Raw genomic sequence first — 26078 nt, 5'->3', positions numbered from 1 at the left:
AATCACGGGATGAAGAATAATACTCACAAAAGGATAAACTTGAAAAAGAGAGGACCCTCCCCATGACTGGGATTCAGATATATTGGAAAAGTCATTGCAGCCCACTGGGGGCCGGGGGATGCGGGGGGATGTGCTTGGTTGCCTTGAACAAGAGCTGTCCACAGGGGTAGGCAGAGGTTGGTGGGCAGAGCAATGTGGGCCAGTACTGGCAAGCTAGGAGCCTCCTACTGGGTGCTGGTCAACAAGCTTTAGGCAAACAGCTGCAGCTGGAACTGGTAAGCAAGAGACACCCCTTCCAAGAACATGTGAAATTCAAGACTAAGAAACCAGCCACTGGGTGCTGCTTGACTCACTGGGAATCTGCCTGTGGGGATAAAAACCCAATGGCACACAACTGAATGTCCCTTTCCTATGCCATTGGCTGCCACAGTAGGATTTTTAAAAAACACATAAACCACTTGGGGGAAGAAAAGAATCACAAGGAAGCCAGGAAGAAGATGCTCAATTGGCCCATCTCCATCAACTTAAAGCAGGCAATGAAGGGTGGATTTGGGGCTGAGAGGCACTTGTTCACATAAAGAGTAATAATTACTCATATAAAGAGTCCTAAAAATGCTTGTTTCAACTGGGGCCTAGGGTCCAAAACATCTGGAAACTAACCATTAGCATTAAGTAGTGAAAGACCCTCCGATTCCCTGTCCAAGAAAGACGCACGAGACACTGGCTGCAAAAACAAGAGGCAATTTATTGATACACAGGCACCTGCAGGTGCTCAGCAAAACCTCAGCCGGAGCTTTGGTGAACTGGCACACCGGGCTTTGGGGTACAGGTCTTTTATAGGATAAAGGGGCAGGTTTCGCGCGCGCGGGAAGTAACAGGTTTCTTATTGGTTATTTTGAACCCAACATATAGATTACCTAAAGGGCAAAGTTATTTTCCTGGATAAACCTCATGACAGTTACATATTAACACTCTGGTTTTTCTGTTCCTGCTTATCATTATCAGTTCCTGTTTGTTCAGGCATGCCTTGGGATCTGTTTTTCTGTTCTTTCTCAACCATCCTGTCCTTTCACAATAGACTACCCTTAACTGATTAACAGATAGACCTCTCCGGTGTTTACGTGGGTTAGCAACATGCCCTGATGGTTTCACAATGGGGCCTGGGGTTTCTGGGCTGGGGTCTTTCAGTAGCAGCCCCCTCCATCCTGCCATCTCTAGGGCCAGGGCTCCCCTCCAGTGGACATCATCTCTGGACCACAGTTCCCTCTCTTCCCAGAGAGACCTGGACCAGAGACCCTCTTTTGCCCTTCTAGGATCCAGGCCTTTCCCCATTCTTCTCCCAGGGACCAGTCTTGTGACATGGACCGGAAGCCCACGACCAACATATTTAATCCTCCAAAGAAGGATTAAACTTTCTGGAATAGCTACTTGGAGATTGAAAGGCAAAGACTGAAAACATGCATATATGTCACCTCATGAAATTTTCAGTGAAAAATGTTTGTAGACCTTTTTGTTCCCCTATTTATATAAATATAACTTCCAAAAGTAGCTCACAGGCTGGAATATATGTTTTTCTGAAAGGAAATAAAATTTAATTATGTTAAACAACTTCAGCCCCCACAAAGATCCCAGCTCATCACAAAATATGTACCCTTATGTGTTCAAATGAATCAAATTAGTTCTAATGGAAATAAATTTTTGAGTCTTTATATAATTTGAATTTAAAACTTCCACAGAGTTATGAAATGCTTATAAACTTTATTTGGAGAAATAAATATTGTAAGTGAAAGAAAAAATCTTCAAGTGATATAATCCTATACCACAAAGAGTAGAAATTGATATTTCTATAGTTGTAGACGGACACAATAACTTTATCTTACTTCTATATTTTTATGTGGTGCTGAGGATCAAACCCAGTGCCTCACACATGCTAGGCAAGCGCTCTACCACTGAGCCACAGACCCAGCCCTAGAAATTGATATTTAAAATCAGAATAAAAGTTTTCTATGAAGTGAACACAAGTGAGAAAAATATTTAAATAGCTTTCCCAGATGCTAGCAAAAAAAATAAATAAATAAAAATGAAATATAATGAAAAACATTCCCTTGTAAAAATATCAAGAATAGTTAGGTAGGATAAAATCTATACATTTCAAAAGAATGACTCATGTCCACAGGATATTTGTAAGATGCTAGTGCTTAGTTGGTGCCTGGTACATAGTAAATTCTCAGAACTATTTACTGAACTGGCTGGAATTGAAAGCTTAACACATTTTGGCAAATTGACTTTGATTGATCTGTCATCTTTGAAGATAAACAGAGTTAGCTTTGAACACGCAGGTCAAGTCTGTGGAGTATTGCCCAGGGTCCGGAACTTGGCAGGCTTGTTCTGTGAGGCAGCAGGTGGGCAGACAGGTATCCACCTACAAACTCTCCCCCTTCCCTAGTGTTGTGGCTCAGCTCAACTCTATGAGAAGAATTTTCCACTGATAAAGAGCTGAAGAGAGCCTGGGAGTCAAAGCCAGTTCCTCATCTAGTCCGGTCCCTCAGTCGCCTGCCTCCTCTTCTTCCAAAATGACAGATGCTGCTGTGTCCTTCGCCAAGGACTTCCTGGCTGGTGGAGTGGCTGTGGCCATCTCCAAGACTGGGGTAGTGCCCATCGAGCGGGTCAAGCTGCTGTTGCAGGTACAACATGCCTGTAAGCAAATCACTGCAGATAAGCAACACAAGGGCATTAGAGACTGCGCGGTTCCTCTTCCCAACGAGCAGGGAATCCTGACCTTCTGGCGTGGTAACCTGGCCAATGTCATCAGATACTTCCCCACCCAGGCTCTCAACTCTGCCTTCAAAGTTAAATACAAGCAGATCTTCCTGGGTGGTGTGGACAAGAGGACCCAGTTTTGGCGCTACTTTTCAGGGAACCTGGCATCAGGTGGTGCTGCAGGGGCCACATCCTTGTGTTTTGCGTACCCTCTTGATTTTGCCTGAGCCCGCCTAGCAGCCGATGTGGGGAAAGCCGGAGCTGAAAGGGAATTCCAAGGCCCCTTTCAATGCTTTATCACTCAAATTACTGGATACAATTTCATTCTATAGGTTCTTAATCAAAAAAACGACAAAACTAATGCTAGGCACTGCAATAGACATAATTAATTCACAGCAAACAATTCTAGATTAATTCTAGGCACTGCAAAACACACTTAATCATGACAGGCTAGTGACAGTCGTTCCCTCTGCATGCTAAGTTCAGAAGTCTCAAGCCTTAGGCTTTATGTCCAGCGGATGCACACTCACTCAGACTGCGGTGATCAGGTCCAGAACCAAGGCAGGATTTTCCTGGCATGGAGTGGACGAACGCTTGAGGAAAGGGTCCTAGGGAGAAGTTGCAGCTCTCACCAGGGTCCAGACAAGGCAGTAGAGTTTGAGAGCGGTGAGGATCATGCCGAGGATCAGGAAAAGATGACAAATGATGGGATGTCAGGTCCTCATCAGGTTCTCCGGTGCATCCTTGTTTTGGCTGGCTGAATCCTTGTTCATCAGCTCTATTATTTATACTAAATTTGGGGGCTTTTGACCCCTTTCAATCCTGATCAGCTACCACCAGATTTCTCCATTGACTGTCAGCTTTGACTGACCCAACATGAGGCCTGAGTCCCTGTGACAGGTTTTTTATTAGATTGAAGGTTTTTTGGTTTGTTTTTCATTTTGTGGATGTGGGTTCACTGGTTGGTTGGTTAGTAACTGAAATTGCGGACACTAGTTTAGCCTTGATGAAGCGACTTTGCCCATAGGTCCCAGCTTCCAAAACCAAACAAAAATGAAGATGTAGTGACTCAGGACCCAGAGACCAGGAAGGAACATAAGGATATCCACACACCTCTCGGACCTGTGGCCTAGACAGTGAGGGATTATTCTCTCTTGAAACATCCTAAAACAAACAGCATTCTAAAAAATAAATGAAGAAAAGAAGGGAAACGGATAGCAAGGGAAGGAGAGAAAGGAAAGAAAGACAAAAAAAAAGAGGTGCTACGTAAGAAAAAAGAAAAGGAATTGGTTTGTGACCTTTCTTTTTTAGACAGGAATGGAGGGACTTCTTTAAAACAATTACCAAAAAAAAAAAAAATTATTCCGAAAGCATAAACAGATGCTGGTAGAGGATTAAGAACTTGGCCAATTTTTAAAACTTTGCCCCTGAAGAGGTTTATCCTTAAAGATAAATACATGGATGGATGGATGGATGGATGGATGGATGGATAGATAGGTAGATGAATTTGGATATAAATTTGAATTGAGCATCAAGGTAAAGGTAAGTTTTTTTTCTAAACACAGAGAAAATGTTAGGATAAAAGAATTATTCCAGGCTTGGGGAGTGCACACCTATAATCCCAGTGGCTCCGGAGCTGAGGCAGGAGGATCAAGTGTTCAAAGCCAGCCTCGGCAACTCAGAGAGGCCCTAAGCAGCTCAGCGAGACCCTGTCTCTACATAAAATATTTAAAAGGGCTGGGATGTGGCTCTGTGATTAAGCCCCCTGGGTTCAATCCCTGGTGCCAAAAGAAAAAAAAAAAATTCTACCATGCAAAAACTAAAGAGCACAGCTGTTACACATCAGATGTGAAACACATCACTGCTTTAGGGTTTACTTTTTATTGGACTTTGTTTACTGTTAAACCAGGACTAATTACCCTTCTACTTGACAATGACTTTATTCTTTTGTTAAAAGACAAGCTTTTGACCACAGAAAGCCCTACACAGAGCAGCCACCTCTCAAAACTGGAAACAGCCACACTGGCTCCAGGGACTGTACGGTGGCCAAGTATTGAACTGGGAAAGCAAGTTTCTAGGTTGGAATTCTTCCACTGATGTAGAGTAAAACAGAGGGGAAGAATAGCTCCCACACACTGAGGTCTCTGTGGGAATTACGCGGGTCAACTGCATAAGGCACGCAGCTCTGTTCCTGACACGTGGTGGGCACCCAGTGGATTACTTCACCTGACTGGCCACTCTAAAGTTCTTGAAGACCATTCACAGCATTTCCCAGCACTTCTAAAAATGTAGGAGGAAAAAGACTGTCAGGCTTTAACCCAAAAGAAAACAACTTAAAAAAAAAAAAAAAAGCCTCCAATCAGAAGTCTCCTGTTTTAATTCCTAATTTTAAAAAAAGTAGGAAAAATAGCTCTTCCTTACAGTCAGTGAAACTAAGTAGGACATCTGAGAGATATGGTCTAGTCTGTTTGGGGGCTCTAACATAATACCACAGCGGGGTGATTTATAAAGAAAAGAAATGGATCTCTACCAATTCTGGAGCCTGGGAAATGCAAATCAAGGTGCTGGCATCTGCCAAGGGCCCTCCTGCAGAGCCATCCTTGAGGGACCACATCCTGGGTGTAAGGACAGCAGAGGGAGGGAAATAAACTCCTCCTTCTAGGAAAACTCACTCCTGCAGCCAACACTGATCAGTGTCCCCACGGCCCAAACACCTTCCATTTAATGTCACCTCCCAGCATCACTACATTGGGGACCAGCTTTCCCACACTGGAACACTGGGGACAGTCAGACCATAGCACAAAGAGTGAATATTATTTTTTCCATTTGCACAAGTCTATTCTACCTATTTATCCAAGGAATATTTTGCCCACAGGCCATGAACATGTATTGAGAGGATGAAAAAGAAAATATTAAATGCAGAAGCTGAAACAAATCATGGCATGTGCAGGTAAATGGATGGAGTTAGAGAAGATAATGCTAAGTGAAGTTAGCCAATCCCAAAAAACCAAATGTGAAATGTTTTCTCTGATATAAAGAGGATGATTTATAGTGGGGTAGGGAGGGGGAGCGTGGGAGGAATAAATGAACTCTAGATAGGGCAGAGGGGTGGGAGGGGAAGTGAGGGGGCAGGGGGTTAGAAATGATGGTGGAATGTGATGGTCATCATTATCCAAAGTACAGGTATAAAGACATGAATTGGTGTGAACATACTTTGTATACAACCAGAGATGTGAAAAATGTATGCTCTATATGTGTAATATGCATTCTGCAGTCATAGAAAAATAAAAATAAATAATACAAAGATGTATAATTTGGAAACGCAAATGTTTGAGCCCCTGTGTGTACAAGTTGGCTTTTCTTTACTCTGTTCCGCACACCAACCGGAACCGTGGTGCCAGATTTTTCGCTCAAGCCTCACAAAGCAATTTATCACCGGCTTGTCAAGTCCTTCACCAGGCTGCCAGGGGGAGTTTACCACTGCACATTCTGAAGAACTCTGAGGAATCCTGAAAACAGACGACAGAAACACCAAGATCCCTGTGCACACAGGAAGAGCTCAGGCATCAAGCCTCGGCTCCCAGAGCCTGACCTCCAGGAGCTTCACACAGGCCTTTATCTTTCTCCTGTCCACGGTGACCATCCCAACTAAGCTACAATATGGGGGAAAGGTGTATGCATGACACTATGACAGCATTCACAATAGGAGAGGTGAAATGACCCGCAGGTGTCCCTTGGTATCCAGGGGTTTGGTTCCAAGTGCGAGGATGCGCGAGCCCCTTCTATAAAATGGCGCAGAGTGTGCATATGACCTGTGCCCACCCTCTCCGTACTGTAGACAAGCACTCTGCCCCTAGCTACACCTCCAGCCCCTTTACCTTCCGTGTACTTGAACTCATCTCTAGATTGGTTTCAATACTGAACACAACGTAAGTGCTATGTAAGTAGCTGCTGTGACATTGTTTAGGGAGGAAAGACAGGAACAAAGTCTGCCCAGGTTGAGTACAAACAATTTTTTTTCCAATGTTTTTGACTCATGGTTGGTTGAATCCAAGAATGCAGACGCTGATAGTTCAACTATAGCACATCACCTCCCAGAGTACTAGGAAGACATTTTAAATGATGGTGACAAAGACCACGGACAGCAGGGAAGTCAGAGGACCTCATGCCTAGAGCTGTATGATGGCCAGAGTCAGGAAACTAGGCAGTGAACACAAGAAAGGATGTCCCCCGTGTTACATTTTAACACTCGACATGTGACACGACACCACATGCTATGTTCCGTGTGTGTCCTCCCATTGTAAAGCAGTCCTGTCACGTGGACACTACCAGGACAGCCTTTCCACCTTCACCTGCAGGGGATGCATTGCCTCGGGCAACTGTGTCCCTGGATTTCAGGAGGAAACCTGTGCTTCTAGCACAGGGGAAATTTTGGAGGAGTTCAGAGCTAGCCATCATGGAGCCCTCTCCCTCAGCCACACAGCTTCCCACTCCAGTTTCCTCATCTCACTACGTTGGCATAACCAGTGACATGCCCTCCTGCTGGAACCATGCCCAGTGATCTTCCCAGCCCTTCCAGGACAAACATTAATTGGTCAACTGGGTCAGATGGTCGCCTGTGTTACTAGACTCTCTGGGCCTAAGGACATCTCGGTCTGACTGTAGCACACCGAGAACCAATGAGCCTCCTGGGAAAGCTCATCTTCCAGCAGGAGGCAGATGGTGGTGTTCAGAGAAGACCCCTAGCATCAGAGGGAGGCGTGATCACAAGTGCAGCCACAGTGTCCGACTGTCCTCCAAAGGATGCCCCCAAAACAGACCTTCCCAATGGCACCTCCAGCAGGACTAAGAACAGAACCGAGCAAGTTTTTATGAGAACCTAGGAAGACGCTGAGACACTGTCCTGAGCCTTGAGATCGCGTGGTGCAGAGGCATCCGGCTCTATAACCACGGCCCCAAGTGTCCTTGGTGACCATTCACCAACACAAAGACCAGCTGGCTGCCAGGACCCTAGAGAGTCTCATCATGAGAGTCAGGAAGGACTCTCTCACATGACTAATGAGCTCTGTACACAACAGCTTCTGCCCTGTGGCTCAGAGATCCCACCCTCATCTCCAAGAGAACACTGCGACTAGGCCGGGCAGTGAAGGGCAGTGGGCAGAACCTTGCAGAGAGATAGGCGTGTCATTTATCACCGCAATCTGGAAGCTTCGGAGGAGGCAAAGGGGCATCCTCAGGAATTACAGAGAGAGCAGGGGGAGCCCCGGGCACCCTGTGGATCTGCCCCTCCCTCTCAGTGGGAGAGAAAGCCTGAGTCTCTCACTCATCAGTTTTTTATCTCTCTCTTCCTCTTGCTCAGTCGAAGGAACACCCAAGTTTCCCGAGACACCTTGATGAAACGCACCCAAACTGGACAGTCCTCCTCTGATCCCGCTGCATACTTTCTTGGTCTTGGCCTGCATCTTTCTCCACAGGGGCTTCAGGGAGGCATGTTCTCTAACTAAAAGGATGCAGGTGACCAGCCATTCAAAACCGCCTTACCCTGGAGAGCTGCCTATTATTCATTGGGGAGGGGGACACAGTCCTTAAATACCAGGCTCCGGGCTAGTGTTGGGTGACAGTCATTGCTAGGGCTCTGGATCTGCATCCGCTGAGAGGCAGGCCATGAATAAGCAAGCAGAGAGACCACTGGAGAGGAGCCTGGCTAAGCTCTTGCCTCTAGGGGGGCAGGGAGAGTTTATTTAGAAGGAATGTCAGGCGGAAGAGTAGAGGAAGGAGACTAGGGGGAGCGGAAGAGGAGGCTGGTGGACTGAAATGGAGAAAAGTAAGTTCCATGCATGTATGATCACGTCAGAATGACCCACCTGTTATGCATAACTATAGTGCACTAAAAAAAGCATTGCAAAAATAGTTAAAAAGAAAAATCCTATAAAAGAAAGGGCCCTCAGGGAGATCGCTAAGGTGACATTCCATGGGATGGCAGGACAGCATGAGGGGCCTGCCCAGCCTTCTCACAGGCCACCACTTTGTTTCCAGCCACGGCAGCTCCTCCTGTTTCCTCTGCTTGCCTAAATCTCAGTATCCATGTCTTGGAGGCAGCCCTTCAACGGTTTTCACATAAAATAGAATGAGTGCAGATGAAAGCAAAAGAAGCCTCTCCCGCAGCCTCGGGGATCCCTGAGGAGCCCAGGGCAGTGGAATGATCAGGGCCATCAGCACAGGGGGACACAGGAGGCCTGACATGAGATGCTCCTGGGTTTGGTTTTAATCATCTGCAAAGTAATCACCATCTTCCATCGTCCTGGCTTTGGAACCAGTAAATGAAATCTACACCGAGGAGTGAGGACAGACTGGCCCACGCTGAACCAGGAGCCCATCTTTTCTCAGGATGACCTTGAATTCGCAGCCAACGCCAGCCCAAGGGACATGATCTTCCCAGCACTGCTCAGTCTCCCAGGGCAGTGGTCCCGCTGCAGACCCTCCTAGGGTCCGTCATTCCTGGTTTCCAGGGCCCACCCCTGCAGGCATTGTACAGAGCAGACCTCCTTCCATCTAGCTGGAGCGGCCTCGCCTCTCCTTCCAAACAGCCTTCAGGCCAGTGTGGAGCAGGTAGGGGTCCTAAGGAAACTCTCAGCATCCCTTCTTTTTTTCAAATTCCAGCTCAAGGTCGCCCCACTCTCTCAACGTTCTCCAACATGTGGGTTTTGGAAATGTAACAAAAAGAAAGTCCGAGCAGACTTTTTAACTGGGGCCCAGCAAGAGCCAGAGGAAATGGAATAATGCAGCGTGTTCTGCTCCTCAGCGGGGATGTGTGGCTTGGGCCTTGCACAACATTCAGGTCACACGGCTGGCTCACGTCCCTGAAGAACCAACTTATCCATCCTAGTCTCCTCTACTTTCCATTTCTTTTTCATAGGCTCTCTTTCCCTCTCTCCCTGTGAACCTTCTGCTCAAAGTCAGTTTGTATAACAGCAGGTTTGATGAAGCCATTGTTCACCGTGATCTACCTTGTTGTCCTTAACCAAGTCTTGTTTGACAGCTCTCAGACGTTTCCTCCTCGTTGGCAAGGAAGCTATATGTTTTTCATTCCTCTTCTGTGTGTTAGAATGTTGTTATTTGTCATATTATATGGACCTTCCGTAGATTGATTTCCAGGTATCTTACTGTGTGACATCCAGGTAGTGCCCAGTAAGAGCATAAACTCTTATTAAATGGCCCTTACGATATTCCAGGTATTATTCTAATCCCCCAGCAGCCCTGTGTATTTTAACATTTTACAGATGAAGAAGCTGAAGCACAGAGAAGTTCAGTGGCTCACCTTTCGTCACCCAGCTAATAGTGCTGAGCCCATAACAGGTCTATTGTATTTGTTCCTCCCCACTTAACCTTAGTAGTAAAATTTCATGATTTTGTCTGTGTCTGCTATTGAGTTCCTTTTGTTTACTGAAAGAGAAGAAATAAATCAGTTCAAATAACCATAAGCATATTCAAAATAGGACCAAACATCCCCTTTTGATCAATGATGGAATTGAATTGGCTGTAACCCTGCTCTTCCAGAAGATGGGTCATTGCCTTATAGGGAAATGGCTCAGGTGCATTAGCTCTTGCAGGTCACCGGGCTAACTCATTGCTATGCTCTGGATCTTGAATGTGCTCCCAAAGGCCTCATGTGTTGAAGGATCAGTCCCCAGGCTACTGGGAGGTAGTCAGAACTGGGCAGAGCTAGGGCTTGGTGGGAAGTCTTTGGGCCACAAGGGGAATGCCCTCCAAGGGAGCTGTGGAGCCTGTCCCTTCCTCTTCCCCAGTGAGTGGTTTTGCTCTGCCACTCCCACCATGATGTACCACCTCATCAGGGGCCCAAAGCTCAGGGCCAAAAGGTCGTAGAATGAAACCTCCCCAGCACACCTGTAATCCCAGCTGCTTGGGAGGCTGAAGCAGGAGGATTGCCTTTTCAGAGCCAGCCTCAGCAACTTAGCAAGGCCCTGAGTAATTTAGCAAGACCCCTCAAATTTAAAAATAAAAAGGGGAAGGGGAGGTGGTTCAGTGGTTAAACACCCCTGAGTTCAATCCCTGGTACCAAAAATGGAATGAAACCTCCAAAACCCAAAATAGGACTTTTCTCTTTATAAGCTATTATCTCTGGGATTTGTTGAAGTGACCGCTGACTGACGCACTCATCAACATCGAGGGGTTTGGGTTCCTGCCCGGCACACTGAGCTCTCACGAGCACCCAGCTTCCTCCTTTCTTTCTCCTGTCACTCCTGCCTTGTCACCAGCATCCTGTGACCCCACAACATTAGGATTTGTTAATAACAAAAATTACAGAAAGGCTAGTAAAAGGTTAAACGGGATGTGCCAAGAGCAAAGGCAGAAAACACAGATTCAAAACTGAACCTAGTGTCACCATACGATCCAACAGCCGGGCTCTCAGGCACTCACCTCGCTGGTTTAAAAACTGTGTCAGGCCGGGCGCCGTGGCACATGCCTGTAATCCCAGCAGCTAGGGAGGCTGAGACAGGAGGATCTCGAGTTCAAGCCAGCCTCAGCAATGGCAAGGTGCTAAGCTACTCAGTGAGATCCTGTCTCTAAATAAAATACAAAATAGGACTGGGGATGTGGCTCTGTGGTCGAGTGCCCTGAGTTCAATCCCCAGTACCCCCCCAAAAAAAGAACTGCTGTCAGAACAAAAGGCTACACTTGATGACTTCTTTGCTCATAATCACCCCAGGCAGGAAGCAACCATGACATCCTTCAACAGGTGACAGCAAACAAACTGGGTAACCCCCAGGCAATGAGGTACTCGGTGCTAAAAAGATATGAGCTGTCAGTTGGAGATTCTGCAGAACACTAGGGACAGAATTACCATATGACCCAGCTGTCCCACTCCTTTCCCCAGAAGATCTCAAATCAGCACAGTGGGGTCGTGATACAGCCACCTCAATGTTTATAGTCAAATTATAGAATTAACCCAGGTGCCATCAATAGATGAGTGAATTAAGAAACTGTGTATATATGCAGTGCGTTCTACTCAGGCTTAAAAAAGAATGAAATTATGCATTTGCCAGTAAGTGGATGGAAATGGAGAATATCGCGCTACGTGAAATAAGCCAAACTCTCTCATGTGCAGAACCCAGAGCAGAGGAAAGGAACGGGAGGGAATGACAGGATGTCCTAAAGAAAAAGGAGGATCAATAATGTAGAAGGACTCCAAGAGGCAGAGTGGAGGGATGTGTACGAGGAGACAATGCAGAACGAACCTCAAAAACTCATGTTATGTGCACATACAAATATACCAAAGGGAATTTCACCCTTATGTATAAGTAAAAAGAGCCATTCAGATATAGATCAATAACTGAGCTAAAGGAAGTCTGGTGGAGGAAGGAGAATGGGGGAGGGGAAGGAAGATGGAGGGAAAAGAGGAGATAATGAACTGAAATCGAATTCCATGAGTGTGTGAGTTCCTCAGGATGAACCCAACTACTGTATATACTGTATGTATATTCAAAAGCTTTAATAAAAAAAAAGAATATGAGTTGTCAAGTCACAACAAGACGTGAAAGCACCTTAGATGCACATATCAAAGTGAAAGAAGCCAATATGGCTGGGCTTGGTGGCACTCACCTGTAATCCCCACAGCTCAGGAGAGAGAGAGGATCTATATATATGTGTGTGTGTGTGTGTGTGTGTGTGTGTGTGTGTGTGTGTATATATATATATATATCCTAGCTGTCAATGAACCTCAGGAGCTGAGACAGGGGATCTCAAGTTCAAAGCCAGCCTCAGCAATGGTGAGGCACTAAGCAATTCAGTGAGACCCTGTGTCTAAATTTAAAAAAATACAAATAAGGGGCTGGGGATGTGGCTCAAGCAGTAGCGCGCTCGCCTGGCATGCGTGCGGCCTGGGTTCGATCCTCAGCACCACATACAAACAAAGATGTTGTGTCCGCCGAAAACTAAAAAATAAATATTAAAAAATTCTCTCTCTCTCTCTCTCTCTCTCTCTCTCTCTCAAAAAAAAAATACAAATAAGGCTGGGGATGTGGCTCAATGGTTGAGGGCCCCTGAGTTCAATCCCTTGTACAAAATAAATAAAAAATAAATAAATAAAGAAGCCAATGAAAAAAATAGTTGGAATCTTGTATGATTCCAACCATATAACATTGTGGAAACAATAAATCTTTGGAGAGAGCAAAAAAAATCAGTTGTTTCCAGGTTGAGGTAGAGGGAAGAAGTGTTGAAAAGGTGAAACAGGAAGATTTTACAGTGATGAACTCTCTCTCTCTCTCTCTCTCTCTCTATATATATATATATATATATATATATATATATATATATATATATATATATCCTAGTTGTCAATGGACCTTTAATTTTATTTACTTATTTATGTGCTGTGCTGAGGATCAACCCAGTGCCCCACACAGGCTAGGCAAGTGCTCTACCACTGTGCTACAACCCCAGCCTTCTCAACTAGACATTTCATCAAATTACCCCAAACTCCAGGAGTGCATAGCAAATTCTTCAAATGGTCTTTTTGAAACCTCTTTTGTGGGTTGAATTTCATGCCCCAAAAAAATATGTTCAAATCCTAACCTCAATACTTGTGAATGTATTGGAAATAGGGTCTTTTCAGAGATAATCAGATTAAGATGAGGTCATACTGGATTGGTCAGATCCTAAATCCAGTCTTATTTATAGATATCCGCTGTATAAAAAGAGAAGAGGCAACCCAGACACACAGGGAGAACACAGAGGCGGAGATTGGAGTGGTGTACCTATAAGGCAGGGAACATCAAAAATTCCTGGATACCACCAGAAGGTATGGAAAGATGAGGAGAAACCCTCCCTCCTATGCTCTAGCAATGAAACAATGAATTTCTGTTGCTTTAAGCCCCCAGTTTTTGTATATTGTCACAGCAGCCCTAGAAAAAATAATCTACCCCTCTTTAAGGTGAAGAGGCCTTACCCCTACCCTCCCCAAGTGAGGAGTCCGTATGGAGATTCTGATACCTTCCTGCAGCTCTTCCAGGAATCGCCTCCTCATCATCACTTGCTCCTCAACTGCGGTCCAGCCTGGAGGTGGGCAATGAGCCACGCAGACCTGATTAGGGACCACTCCCTCTGCAAACCCCACATGTGCCATCTACACCTCACTGGGCATACATGGCCCTGTGTTTTGGTTTTGTCCTGGGGGGGCCACTGTGAAATGAAATGAAATCCTGCAGCAGGTGCTCATTCAGCCTGGAGCACATATTATACTCACGTTAGCCTACCCCATTAGCTGAGTTTCTTCACCGCCTCTTATTTAATCAGAATATTCAGGTCAGACGGATCCCCTTGTTATGCCACCTATTTTTTATACAGTCATACTGCCATTTTCTTTTTACAGTTGGGGCTGCATAACCCCCACTAGTGTCTTCAGCACCGCTCTGGAGCTCATTCTAGGGCTCAGTGGGAAGAGAGCACCAACTCCACCATCATGTCCTGCCGATTTCTCCCACAACTCCTGCATCTCCCACCAACTCCACACTAGATCTCATTGATCCTTGGAATCCTAGGTTTCCTAAAATGGAAACCTCACTTCTCCAGGATTCCTATCCCAGATGTCTTGTGCTTCACTATTTTCCTTCCTCAGCACTTTCTGGGACATTTCTCACCCTCTACTCCAGTTCTTCCAGTCTCTAAATCCAGCCCATGAGATGAGGTTTTTCACAAATCTGCCCAATCCTTGTCTCACCTTCAGAAAAGAAAGTCCAAGTCTTGGATTGAGTTTGTACCTTTTGCCAAGGAGGAGAATTGTATCTTCTTTCCTTCCCCATCATATAGCAAACCCTGTGGTTCTCCCCATTCCTTTGCCATAGCATGGCTTAGGGGATTGATACCAGCTCTAGGGGTGAACCCTAACTGGTCTGCACAAAGCTGCTGTGATCTCACCCTCTTAGCCGAGACAGGTTCAGGAAACCAGGTTTAAGCCAATCAGAGAACAGACTCATTCAGAAACAGGCATGGGACTCAACACAGATCATGCAGTGAAGAAGTTTGGGTTTCTGGGTTTCTGCTTGCTATGATTTGAACATGGTTTGTCCCCATCAAAGCTCTTGTTGAGGCTTGGTCCCCAGTGCAGCAGTGTCAGGAGGAAGGAGTTGGCAGGAGGTGTTTGATCTTGGTGGCAAAGCCCTCATGAATAAGTAAATGCCTTTCTCAAGGGATGCAGATGGCTACTGCAGGAATTCAGGTCACCTTTTCTCTTTTCAAGCCTGCTTCTCCTTCTGAATTCCACCACGTTATGAAGCAGTGCTCAGCCCTCCTAGAAGCTAAGAAGATGCAGGCACTGTGATCTGGAACTTCCTAGACTCCAGAACCATCAGCCAAAATAAACCTGTTTTTTTTTTTTTTGTTGTTGTTGTTGTTGTTGTTTGTTTGTTTGTTTTTTTAGTTGTAGAGTTGTAATAAATCTTTGTTTATTAATTTACTTTTTATGTAGTGCTGAGGATCAAACCAGTGCCTCACACATGCTAGGCATGCGCTCTGTCACTGAGCTACAGCCCCAGCCCGAAACCTCTGTTCTTTATGAATCACTCAGGTATTCCATCTATTTTCAACAGAAAACAGACTACAACTGCTCTTCAGAGACCTCGAGACACAATCTGGTGGATGTAACCGGAGAATCAGGAAGCCCTGACCCACTTGCAACCCAGCCAGGACTACGCAGAAGATGAGCCTTTGGTACTACAGACATCAGAACAGACAGACTGGAGAACATCCCTGGCATTTGCCATGTCCCTGGACTGCTGCTACTGGAGCCTCTCAATCTTCTCAGGAGTGAAGCTGGTCTAAGTTGCCATAAAACACCCTAACCAATGTACCCTCGATTTAGCTCGACCTTCAGGCTCACTGAATATTCAACTGGCTGTGAGCTCTAGTCTGTATACCCATGTGAACACACTTGGAAAAATGAAAACTAAAACTTCTAACATGGGATTTTTTGTTTGTGTAATCCACAAGGTTTCAACAATGATGGAATAAATAATGGGTACAGTAAATATTGTATCATTGCAAGTACATAAACTCACACAAACATACAAATACATTTTCCCCCCTAAACATTAATTTTCTCTGTAGGTAAGATTATGGTACATAGATAACAGGACGCTAATGAAATGCAAGTAAAACTTGTGGTGACATCCATGTCACCAAGGATTTCTCTTTGGCCAACGTCCCATGTGAGAGGCCAACCTTACAGGTGACTGAGTTACACTCCCCAGCTGGGTGCTGAGGCGCTCAGTCACAGAAATGGGTGTGTCTTGCTACAGCCCCATGGGTGAAGCTATGCTCACCTGTTCCTTTGTAATATAACTCCTTGCCCTGTGTAGGATAGAATCTTCCATGGAAGTGCCTTGTGGGTGTCCCCTCCTCTTACTGTGCCCTTGGGTGTGGCCTACCCAGGTGTCAGTCAACCTGCTGACAGTGGACATCATGAAGATAGACTCAGCCCCCTGAAACCTGACCCCTTGCCTCATTTGAATAGCTTCTCCCCAATAAAAGGGGTCAGTGCATGCTCTCTCTTTCTCTCTTTCTGCAGACCCTTAAGGTCAGAGGAGCTGTCACAGCAACCCCAAAGAAAAAGGTATTTGTGTCTCTTGTGTGGTTATTTTGTGCAGCCAGTTAGCCCAGTTTAACTAGAGTGACCCCTGAGCCTTTTAGTCACAAGAACAGAAACCCAGCAGTCCCACCTGAACAAACATGTCTATTTTCTAGGCTACAGTACGGCCAGGTTGATACCATGCCAAGATTCTGGTTGAAGACTAAAAGCCATATAGTAACAGTGGGTATCTCCAAATAGACACGGATTTGGAATATGAAATAAAATTTCACATGTTAAAATTTTCATCCCTGAATCTAACTCACTTTTTCTCTTTATCAAAGTCAGAATTAAATTTGTAAAAACTAAATCGTTACATTTGTGTATCTTACCAATGAAATGCGAACATATTTTATCTGTAAACCACTCCCTGCAATAGAACCAGAAAAGAAAACATGAAATTGAATTTGAAGTTCCTGTTCTTTTTCTTAAAATGGTCACCTAAATATTCAGGCTCCCATATATTTTTAAGACGTAGATTCCACACTAATTTCAAAAATCTAATTTTGAAAGATTCATTTATCTCAAATTTTCACAGATGTTAGAGTACCAAACCTCAAATTTAAGATATGTACATTCCCTGGAAGTAGTAAATTTATACTTTATTTTTGAATAATTTGCAGAATGCTACAAAAAATGTGTAAAGTCAAGGGAAAAAGTAACAGCATTTTAATTGAAGTCTCTCTCCTGACAATTATGAAAGACTAAAAACAGATAATTAACCTGTTTATTATAATCTAAATAAACACCAGTAAGTTTCAGATAAACTACCTAATGAATAGTCCAGAATAAAACAATATGGTAAACATCATCTCCAAACAAAATTTTGAAATATTTGACTTGAGTGGAAAATAAAAAGTAACAGTCTTGGCATTTTCCCAAGGCATGCACTTTCAAATTACTGTGTTTATTTACTAGAACTACATAGAAGCTTTCATCTCAAGAATTTCACTCAGTGTTGAAAATTTTGAAAATAACCAGAGGCTAACACACTTTCTGATTTTCCGTACCCAGCCCAGCTTGGTTATTTGGGACTGAATAAATAGGCAGCAGGTAATATTTAGTATAATCATCTCCTCTCACCCCCAAGGATTGAACCCAGGGGTACTTAACCACTGAGACACATCCCCAGCCGTTTTTATTTTTTATTTTGAGACTGGGTCTTGCTAAGTTGTTTAGGGCCTCACTAAGTTGCAGATTGCATAACCATCTTAAGCTACAGTCCTCTGGTATATTTTTGGAGACTGTCAACTTTTCTACCCACACTATTAAATTCTCATTGTTTCCATTTCAGTATTCATCTAAAGTTTTTGATGTGTGCCCTCCCTGGGCAGCCTGGGTGCCTATGTATGTCACAGGATGGGAAACTGTCATCGGTGGTCACGCTTGTGCGTTACTTAACCAATAGCTGACACCACTTACAGTTTCAGAAGTGGAGTTATTAGATGAAGGATTTATTTCTACCATGAAAATATTCTTTAATGTTATTTTTTAGAAGCTTTTTTGTTTATATTTTATACTTTCATCTATAATCCCCCTGAAATTTTTGTTTTAATTTTCAGCTCGTCTTTGCTGTTTTTCCCCCTCTTTCCACATTTTTTATTGGGGCATCATAGTTGTGTGTGATGGTGGGGTTGGTCACACACTTCTCCATGCACACTGCATGCCTAGGATTTGCCAGTACCATTCCCCAGCCCTTCCCCACTTCCTCCCTCCCTCCCACCCTGGGTTCCTCTCCTCTGTCTGCTGACCTCCACCTGATTGTCTGAGATCCTCCCCTCCACCTTTCTTTTCCTTTTTCCTTCCAGTTTCCACATGAGAGAGAAAACATGCGACACTTCACCTTCGGAGTTTGGCTTATTTAGCTAAACATAATGGTCTCAAGTTCCCTCCATTTTCCTACAAATGAAATTTTATTTTTAATTTTATTTTTTTTAGGGCTGAATAAAACCCCATTGTGTATATACAATCACAATCTACTTATCCATTCACCCTCTGATGGACACCCGGGCTGGTTCCCTAGTTTGGCTATTGTGCGTTGTGTTGTGTGTGTGGAAGGATCATTTTGAACCCAGTAGAGTTAAGCTGCCTGGCAGACCGCAGGCGTATAATCTTTGCAATATCTGACTGAAGCAAAGTGCTAGAATGGCATTGCCTCAGGGGACAGGGCAGAGGCCAGCCGAGGAAGACAAGAGGGAGGAGGGGCAGCTGCAGGAGTGCCACCTGAGTAGGTGGGCTTCCTTGATGATGCTAATTTGAAGTACATCAGTTCCATAATTTGGGTGTACTACATAATACGTTAACTTTACTTTACAGTCATATAAGAGGGGCTTTATACATGTTTATATTTTCCCATTAAATGTATTGGTCATCTAAGGTTAAAAAAATGAATTGAGTCTTCTGAATTCTTTCACACACACACACACACACACACACACTCACACACACACACACACACACACACACGGGTTTTCTTATTGAATTTTACCATTTTTCTGCAGTATTTTCGACAAATTGGCAGAATGGAAACATTTCAAACAAGTGTCGTATCATGATAGAAACTGCGCACCATGACCCATGTCTTGCTAGCAAAACAATGCTTTTTTTTTTAAAGGGGGAGGGGTACTGAGGATTGAACCTAGGAACACTAGACCACTGAGCCATATCCCCATCCCTTTTCTGTATTTTATTTAGAGACAGGGTCTCACTGAATTGTGTAGGGCCTTGCTAAGTTGCTGAGACTGGCTTTGAACTCTCAATCCCCCTGCCTCAGCCTCCCAGGTCACTGGGATTAACAGGGATGCGCCACTGCACCCAGAACAAAATGCATTCTTTTTTTAATTTAAAAACTTTTCTCTAGTTCTAGATGGACACAATATCTTTATTTAATTAATATATTTTTATGTTGTGCTGAGGATCAAACCCAGGGCTAGGCAAGCCTCACAGAGGCTGAGTAAGTGCTCTACCACTGAGCTGCACCCCCAGCCCAACAAAATGCATTCTTACAGCATGTTCTTAAATAGACAGATTGTGATCCAATAATGTAAATGCCTATGGCCTCCTAAATAGAGGTTTTATAATATGCAGCTCTGGCATTGTGATAGTAAAGAAAATAGAAATAGTGACACCAAGTCAATGCATGCATTCACTCAGGTGTGCAGGGCACTGCAGCAGGCGCTCCAGCCACTACGCTGATTTACAATCAAGACGTGGCCTCTGCCTTCAAGGAGCTTATCGCCAAGTGGAGAAAATAGCTCCACTTGAGAAACAAGCAAGTAACCAGGACCGTGAGAACTAACTGGGAAGCGCTCTGAGGTCATCTGGTGCTTTGAGAAAGCTTACAGTTGACCAAGCCAGGTCTCATCAACCTCATATTCTAGTGCAGAAGGGGGCCCTGGAGGATCTAAAGTTGACTAGACTAGCTTTCTGGCTGCCATCAATGAACACGACTTTGGAAATCCCAGAGGTCTTATTTTTCATGATCTTCTCTGTAAACCAACCAGCTCTCAGGAACATGGCTCGCCTCACATTGTGATCTGAGAGAAAACTTTCCTGTTGATCTCCCAAAAGGAGGAAGATGAAGGGGGAAGGGAAAAAGGAAGGGAGAGAAAGAGAACGGAAAGAGGGGAAAAAGAAGAAGAGCGTGTGCCACAGAGGGGAGGAAGGGAGAGAAGAGGCAAGGTTAAAAGGAAGAAAACGATGATACACAAGTTGAAAAATACTTCTATTGCTCACACTACTCCAGGGGCACCTGTATTCACCTTTCATTATCAGAATGAAAAACCTAATACCTTTTAAAGAAAGAGGTTTAGACCAGTCACCATGGTGCACACCTGTAATCCCAGCTACTCAGGAGGCTGAGGCAGGAGGATTCCAAATTCGAGGAAAGCTGGGCAACTTAATGAGACCCTGTCACAAAAATAAAATTAAAACATCTGAGGATGATGCTCAGTGGTAGGACACCCCTGAGTCAATCCCTGCTACCAAGAAAAAAACAAAGCAAAGCAGAGAGGTTTAGTTAAGTCATGATTCCAGAGGTTCAAGGGATGGCACCAGTGTTGGCCTGGCTCTGGTAGAACCTCGAGGCAGATGGCATCATGAGGGGAATGTGTGCAGAAGAGAATGGAGAAACCCCTGGCGAGACAGGAAGCCAGGGCGACAGGGAGGGACCAGGCTTGCTCTTACAAAAACTCCCATCAGAACCACATCAATTCCTTCCCCATCAGCCCCCCACCTCTTGAAGGTCACCCATGACATCCTAGATTGCTGTAGGGAGGACTGTGCTACCAACACAGGAACCCTGGGGGACACCCTCAAATCATATCCACACTCTAGCCACTCCCATCTCAATGAGAGCAAACGCCAATGTCCTCCAGAGGCCAGCAAGGCCTGGGTGAGCTGCCTCCCGCTTCCCTGTCCAATCTTACCACCAACTGCCAGCCCTCTGCTGTCCAGCTATGCAGGTCACCTGGATCTTCTGAGAGCACACAAAGCTCATTTCAAGTGAAGGCATTGGTGGGGCTGCTCCTCCTTAGATATGTGGCTCTCAGCCCTCTTCTGCAAATGCTCACCCAAGCGCACCCTCCCGGGAGGCTGCCATGCACCCTTCTATTTCCATGGCGTCGTTACCATCTAACATAGTAAACTACTGGCTATTTATTATGCTTACTGCCTCCCCACCATCTGGTACCTACTGGATTCAAACACTTTGTTTTTGCTTTAAAGTAGTTTTTTGTTGTTTTGTTTTGTTTTTCATGTCTGGAGGACTTACTATGAACAAGACACTGTGCTAAGTGCTATCCACAAATAGTCTGCCTAACCTTGACCAGAGCCGGGATTGGTATTCTCACCCAGAGTTACATATGGGGAAACAGAAGTCTTGGCAAGGTCGGGAAGCTGCCGGTGGGTGCGTAGGTGCCAGGAAGAGCCAGGATCAGAGCAGGATTTCAGTCAGGAACATCCGTCTCCAGCCAAGCTCTTGACCACTCCTCTTACTCCTCAGCTGTTCAGGAACTGGAGGTCAACCAAAGACCATCCTAGCTGGCTGCACCTGGGCAGCACCATGGGCTGCCTAGTCCAAAAATGGTTTTAGAGCACCCAGAAAAATCTAGAGGACATATTGAGGGCATCATCTTTATCATAATGGTCATCATGACAATGATAACCAAGAGGAGGAAGAGCAAATTATGTTGGCCAGAAGGCAAAGCCTGTCACGTGAGGAAGGCTCGTACTGAGTGGTCACGCTCTAGTTAAGCTTCTCTAAGTATTACTTCTAGATTTTCATAAATATTGATCAGCAGAGAGTTTGGGGTTTTCTCTGACAATTATCCAAAGTGAAATTATACATCACCGTTGCAGGAGGGCCTCATCCAGGGTTTATAGAGGAAGCCACAGTGTGGCATTCACTCAGGTGCAACCCACCTGTCGGTCCAGGGGACAGTTCTTGGTCCCCTGCAACATGGACAGATGGACCCTGTTTTAGTCAGCTTTTTCACTGCTGTGACCAAACAATATGATAAAAACAGTTTTAGAGGAAGAAAAGTTTGCACCAAATGCAGGGTGACCCCACCTCCTCCAGCCACACCCTCCCTGCGCACAGTCACCACCCAGTTAATCCCTATCAGGGGGATTAACTCACTGCTTAAGGCTCTCATAAGCCAATCATTTCACCTCTAAGCTTTCTTGCATTGTCTCACACAGGAGCTTTTGGGGGACACCTCGCATCCAAGCCAGAGCAGACTCTTGAGTCCAAGTTGCAGGCCACTAAGGATACCAGAATTCTTACCAGGCTACTGTTTTTCAATGAATCTTACCAAATGCTATTTATTTTTTTTTTCTCTTTGACAAACTGTTTATTAAATTCTTATCAGTATGGGGTGAATATTATTACATCCTAGAATCGCAGACTTAGGGAGGTGGTAAAGTAGCAATGGTGAATTTGGGTATCTGGTCTCCCAAAAGTACCTGCCGCTCTACCCCCGATTCTTCAATGGCTGCCAGGCGGATCACCCCTCCACTGGAGCCATCCCGTTCCATAGCCAAAGCAAGAGCATTGGCAGTGAACTGCAGACACTCTTCCTTAGTCATGCCTTCACGGTAGGTAGCATCAACATAGCCATAGATATATGAACTCCCAGAGCCTCCAATGGCAAAGGACTGCTTTACCATCATACCTCCCATGGGAACTGAGTATACCTGTCCTCCTTCTTGAGGATCCCAGCCAGCAATGATAATTCCAGCCATCAGATCTTCCCGGTATCGGTAACACATCTCCTTAAAGAGGCTGGCTGCTGTGTGCACCAATGGAGGCTCATTCAGTTCAATGCTGTGGAATCCAAGCTGATAAGTGACAGCATCTGCTACAGCCTGGGTGTCAGCTGCAGAGCCTGAACGGCAGCAGAAAATATGGTCATGAATAGGAGTCAGCTTGTCAGTCACTCGATTGGCGATATAGGACCCAGTGGTTGTTCTGGAGTCCGCCCCCAGAACCACACCCCCGTCAAATTGCACAGCCATGATAGTGGTCCCTGTGGAGACTTCCCGGTTTTCCCAGTCTGGGGCAACAGCCTCCCGCCCCCAGGCGGGTGCGGGACCCTCTCCTCGAGCAGCAACTAAGGTGGCCGCCATCTTCCTCCTCCTGTGCTGCCACAAAGCAACTACCAAATGCTATTTATAATCCTTTAATTTTTTTAGTCAAGAGCCAGAAATATCTTTAAATATTTTAACTTTCAAAAAATTTAAATAAATTGACCTGTGAGGAACAGTGATACACACCCATAATCCCTGTGGCTCCAGAGGCTGAGGCAGGAGGCTCCCAAGTTCAAGGCCAGCCTCAGCAATTTAGCAAAGCCTTAAGTAACTTAGTGAGATCCTATCTTAAATAAAAATAAAAAGGGCTAGGGACATAGCTCAATGATAAAGCACCTCTGGGTTCAAATCCTAGTACAATAAATAAATAAACAAAGAAATAATTGACTTGACCATACAGAATGCTTAGCAAATAAGCCTATAAAATGGCAGGTGAGCTTGGAAGAGACTGTCTTATGTGACACTCCCTGCAGGTTCTTGGTGATAATAAAGCCATGTCATCAGCACATGGGATAATGCTTCCTGTTCCATTTTCAACAACTAAAGCACATGCCTTATAAACTGAGGAACATGCTACACTAACGTGTAAGAGGAAAACAGCTCAAGGGAAGAGCTGCGAAGTTGTCATTCATTTTAACTTGACTGCTCTAGGTGTCCAGCCCTGGGATAACAATAAATTCACAGGCCACACCACTTTCAAAAGTGGCAGTTCACTACATACTTCTGGGTCACCTGGCAGTCAAAGCCGGGCAATTGCAGGTTCTTTTGTTCAATCATAATTTCTAATGTCTGTAACTATCAAGTCACATAAGAAAGGACTAAGGCAGCCACAGGAGTTCAGGAGGGTCACCTGAGAGCAAAGGCAGAGAGCAGATGCCAAGAGTCACTGTAGGTGGTAAGATAAGATTAACCTGTTCAGGGCACAGAGCTCTCAAAGCACAGGGAATTATTCTAGGCCAAGGTCCGGATGGATGGTGGTTTCACAACTTGGAGTGGGCCTTGCGTGGTCACCACAAGCAGGAGAAACTGTACTCTGCTGAAGCCCAAGGATAGAGATTTGTCACTTGGTGATTTTCCCAGGCAAGGCTCGTGACCAATGAGCAGGTGATGGAATCAGGGTACCACTGTGTCCAGTCTCGGGCTGTGCCCCTTTGATGGGTCTCCAGTGAAGGGCTTGCATCATGCACTGGTTGGGTGTGTTCCATAAGTCGGTGGTTTTTCTGATATGAGTTTGATACACCCATGCATTCCTGTGCTTCTGATTAGTTCAGTAAGTTCATGATGGTCATTCTTTTTTAAAATATATATATATGAGTGTTGATGGACCTTGATTTTATTCATTTATTTATATGTGGTGCTGAGAATTGAATCCAGTGCCTCACACATGTGAGGCAAACACTCGACCACTGAGCCACAACCCCAGCCCCACATGATGGTCATTCTTATTAGCACTATTAATTCACCTGTCAGTTCACGCCTTGTGGTTGTGCCAGGGAGATGGTGGTCATTTACTTGTACAAACAAGGCACCGAGTCTGTCCACCTTGGCACTTCACCTCAAAATGGAGTAGCTGTGGCAAACTGCTCCCTTACAAAATGAAGTGACAAGGGTTTAGGCAGAGCCTGAAAACTGGGGTTCTAGACATCAAAGAGCAGACACAAAGGTGAATGAGGACCCCCTTCCCAGCCTGCAGCAGATTGAAGCCTCGTGTAATGGGCCACTGAGAAGCAGGAAGCCCAGAACCAGGAGAGAAACAGAGGAAGCAGTCAGCTCAGCCTGGGGTGCACCATTACACAGAAACGTAGGGCATGAGAGGACGTTCCCGGGGAAGGCTCTTCCCAAGAGCAAAAGGCTCAAATGCAGGAATTGCAACCTGCACAGGTCTGAGCACCTTACAGGAAACTCCTGATGTGGAGCGACCAGGACAGATGCCCACCTTCGGGACTGACAGATGCCAGTTTTCCTGCACCACCTCGGGTCCTCCCCATGGTGTCTGAACACAGAGTGGCATCTAGGTAACCCCCGTAAGAAGGAACCAAGGATTTGGGAAAAAACTGTGAACCGAGACCTCTCACCTGCTGGACAGTAAGAAAGAGAACGGGGACAACTAATGGGAATAGGCATCGCACATGGGACAACTAATGGGAATAGGCAGATTCAGGGGGCCTTTAACATTTAATTATCCTCATTTTAGAATGGCATTACATAAATAAAAATCACTGGGACAAGTTGATAGAGACTGCAGAAAATAGGGAAGAGCTTTTTATTTGAGTGCCTAAAACAATACCTTCTCCTGTTTTTCGAACAAAATTTTATTTTGCAATGGGTCCCATTAATTCTGTGTAGTCAACCCTGGCATGAACTCATGGTTTTCAATATATGTAGATACAGAAGTAAATATAACTATAGTTGTCTGAAAAACGTGTATGTAGATCACACACACACACACACACACACACACACACACACACACACACTCTCTCACATATTCCTTAGGTCTGTTCATGACTCTCAGAAGCAAAGAGCTCACCTGGCACCCACCTCTTGGTTTCTAAATACCATTGTACACTACAAGCACCCAAGGTTATGAGGAGAAATGACTGATCTGGGGGCAGAGGGATACAATGTGAGCTTTAAACCTGTGCCAGAAACTAGTAATGGGTCACATCAAAAGGACACAGATGACACCTTGAAGTGGTTCTCACTGATTAAATTCAAAACTATGGGAGCATCAGAATAATAACCCATGGCTATGTGTGGGTGTGGTTAGCCAGGCTGGGTCCTCGGGATGGCCACACTGGGAGGTGGTGGGAACTTCCAGAAGAGGGGCTTAGGGGAACCCCTTAGGTCATCGGGGTTGTGCCCTCAGAGGGAACACAAGTCCCTTGGAATGAGTTCTTGCAAAAATCGGTTGCTAGAAAAGCCCAAGCCTGGTGCCACCAAGCTCTGTCTGCTTCTCATATCAAAATGTGACCACTGTGCACTCCCATCACTGCCATCTGCCATGAGGCCATGCAGCCAGGTGGTTTGAACTTCCAGTCTCCAAAACTGTGAGCAAAATAAACCTCTTTTTCTTCATAAGAAGCCT

At 45.1% G+C, this 26078-nt stretch overlaps 2 pseudogenes; one reads left to right on the top strand and one right to left on the bottom strand.

Annotated features, from left to right (window-relative positions):
* Positions 1 to 2573: 2573 nt before the first annotated feature.
* LOC143401733 (ADP/ATP translocase 2 pseudogene) lies at positions 2574 to 3092 on the top strand (annotated as a pseudogene).
* A 19142-nt stretch (positions 3093 to 22234) lies between these two features.
* Positions 22235 to 23040, bottom strand: LOC143401771 (proteasome subunit beta type-6 pseudogene; annotated as a pseudogene).
* Positions 23041 to 26078: the final 3038 nt, after the last annotated feature.

This window comes from Callospermophilus lateralis, chromosome 6 (genome assembly GCF_048772815.1).
Source record: "Callospermophilus lateralis isolate mCalLat2 chromosome 6, mCalLat2.hap1, whole genome shotgun sequence".
Lineage (NCBI taxonomy): Eukaryota > Metazoa > Chordata > Mammalia > Rodentia > Sciuridae > Callospermophilus > Callospermophilus lateralis.
Note: the sequence above shows the minus strand (reverse complement) of the source record. Positions and strands in the feature narration are given on the sequence as shown.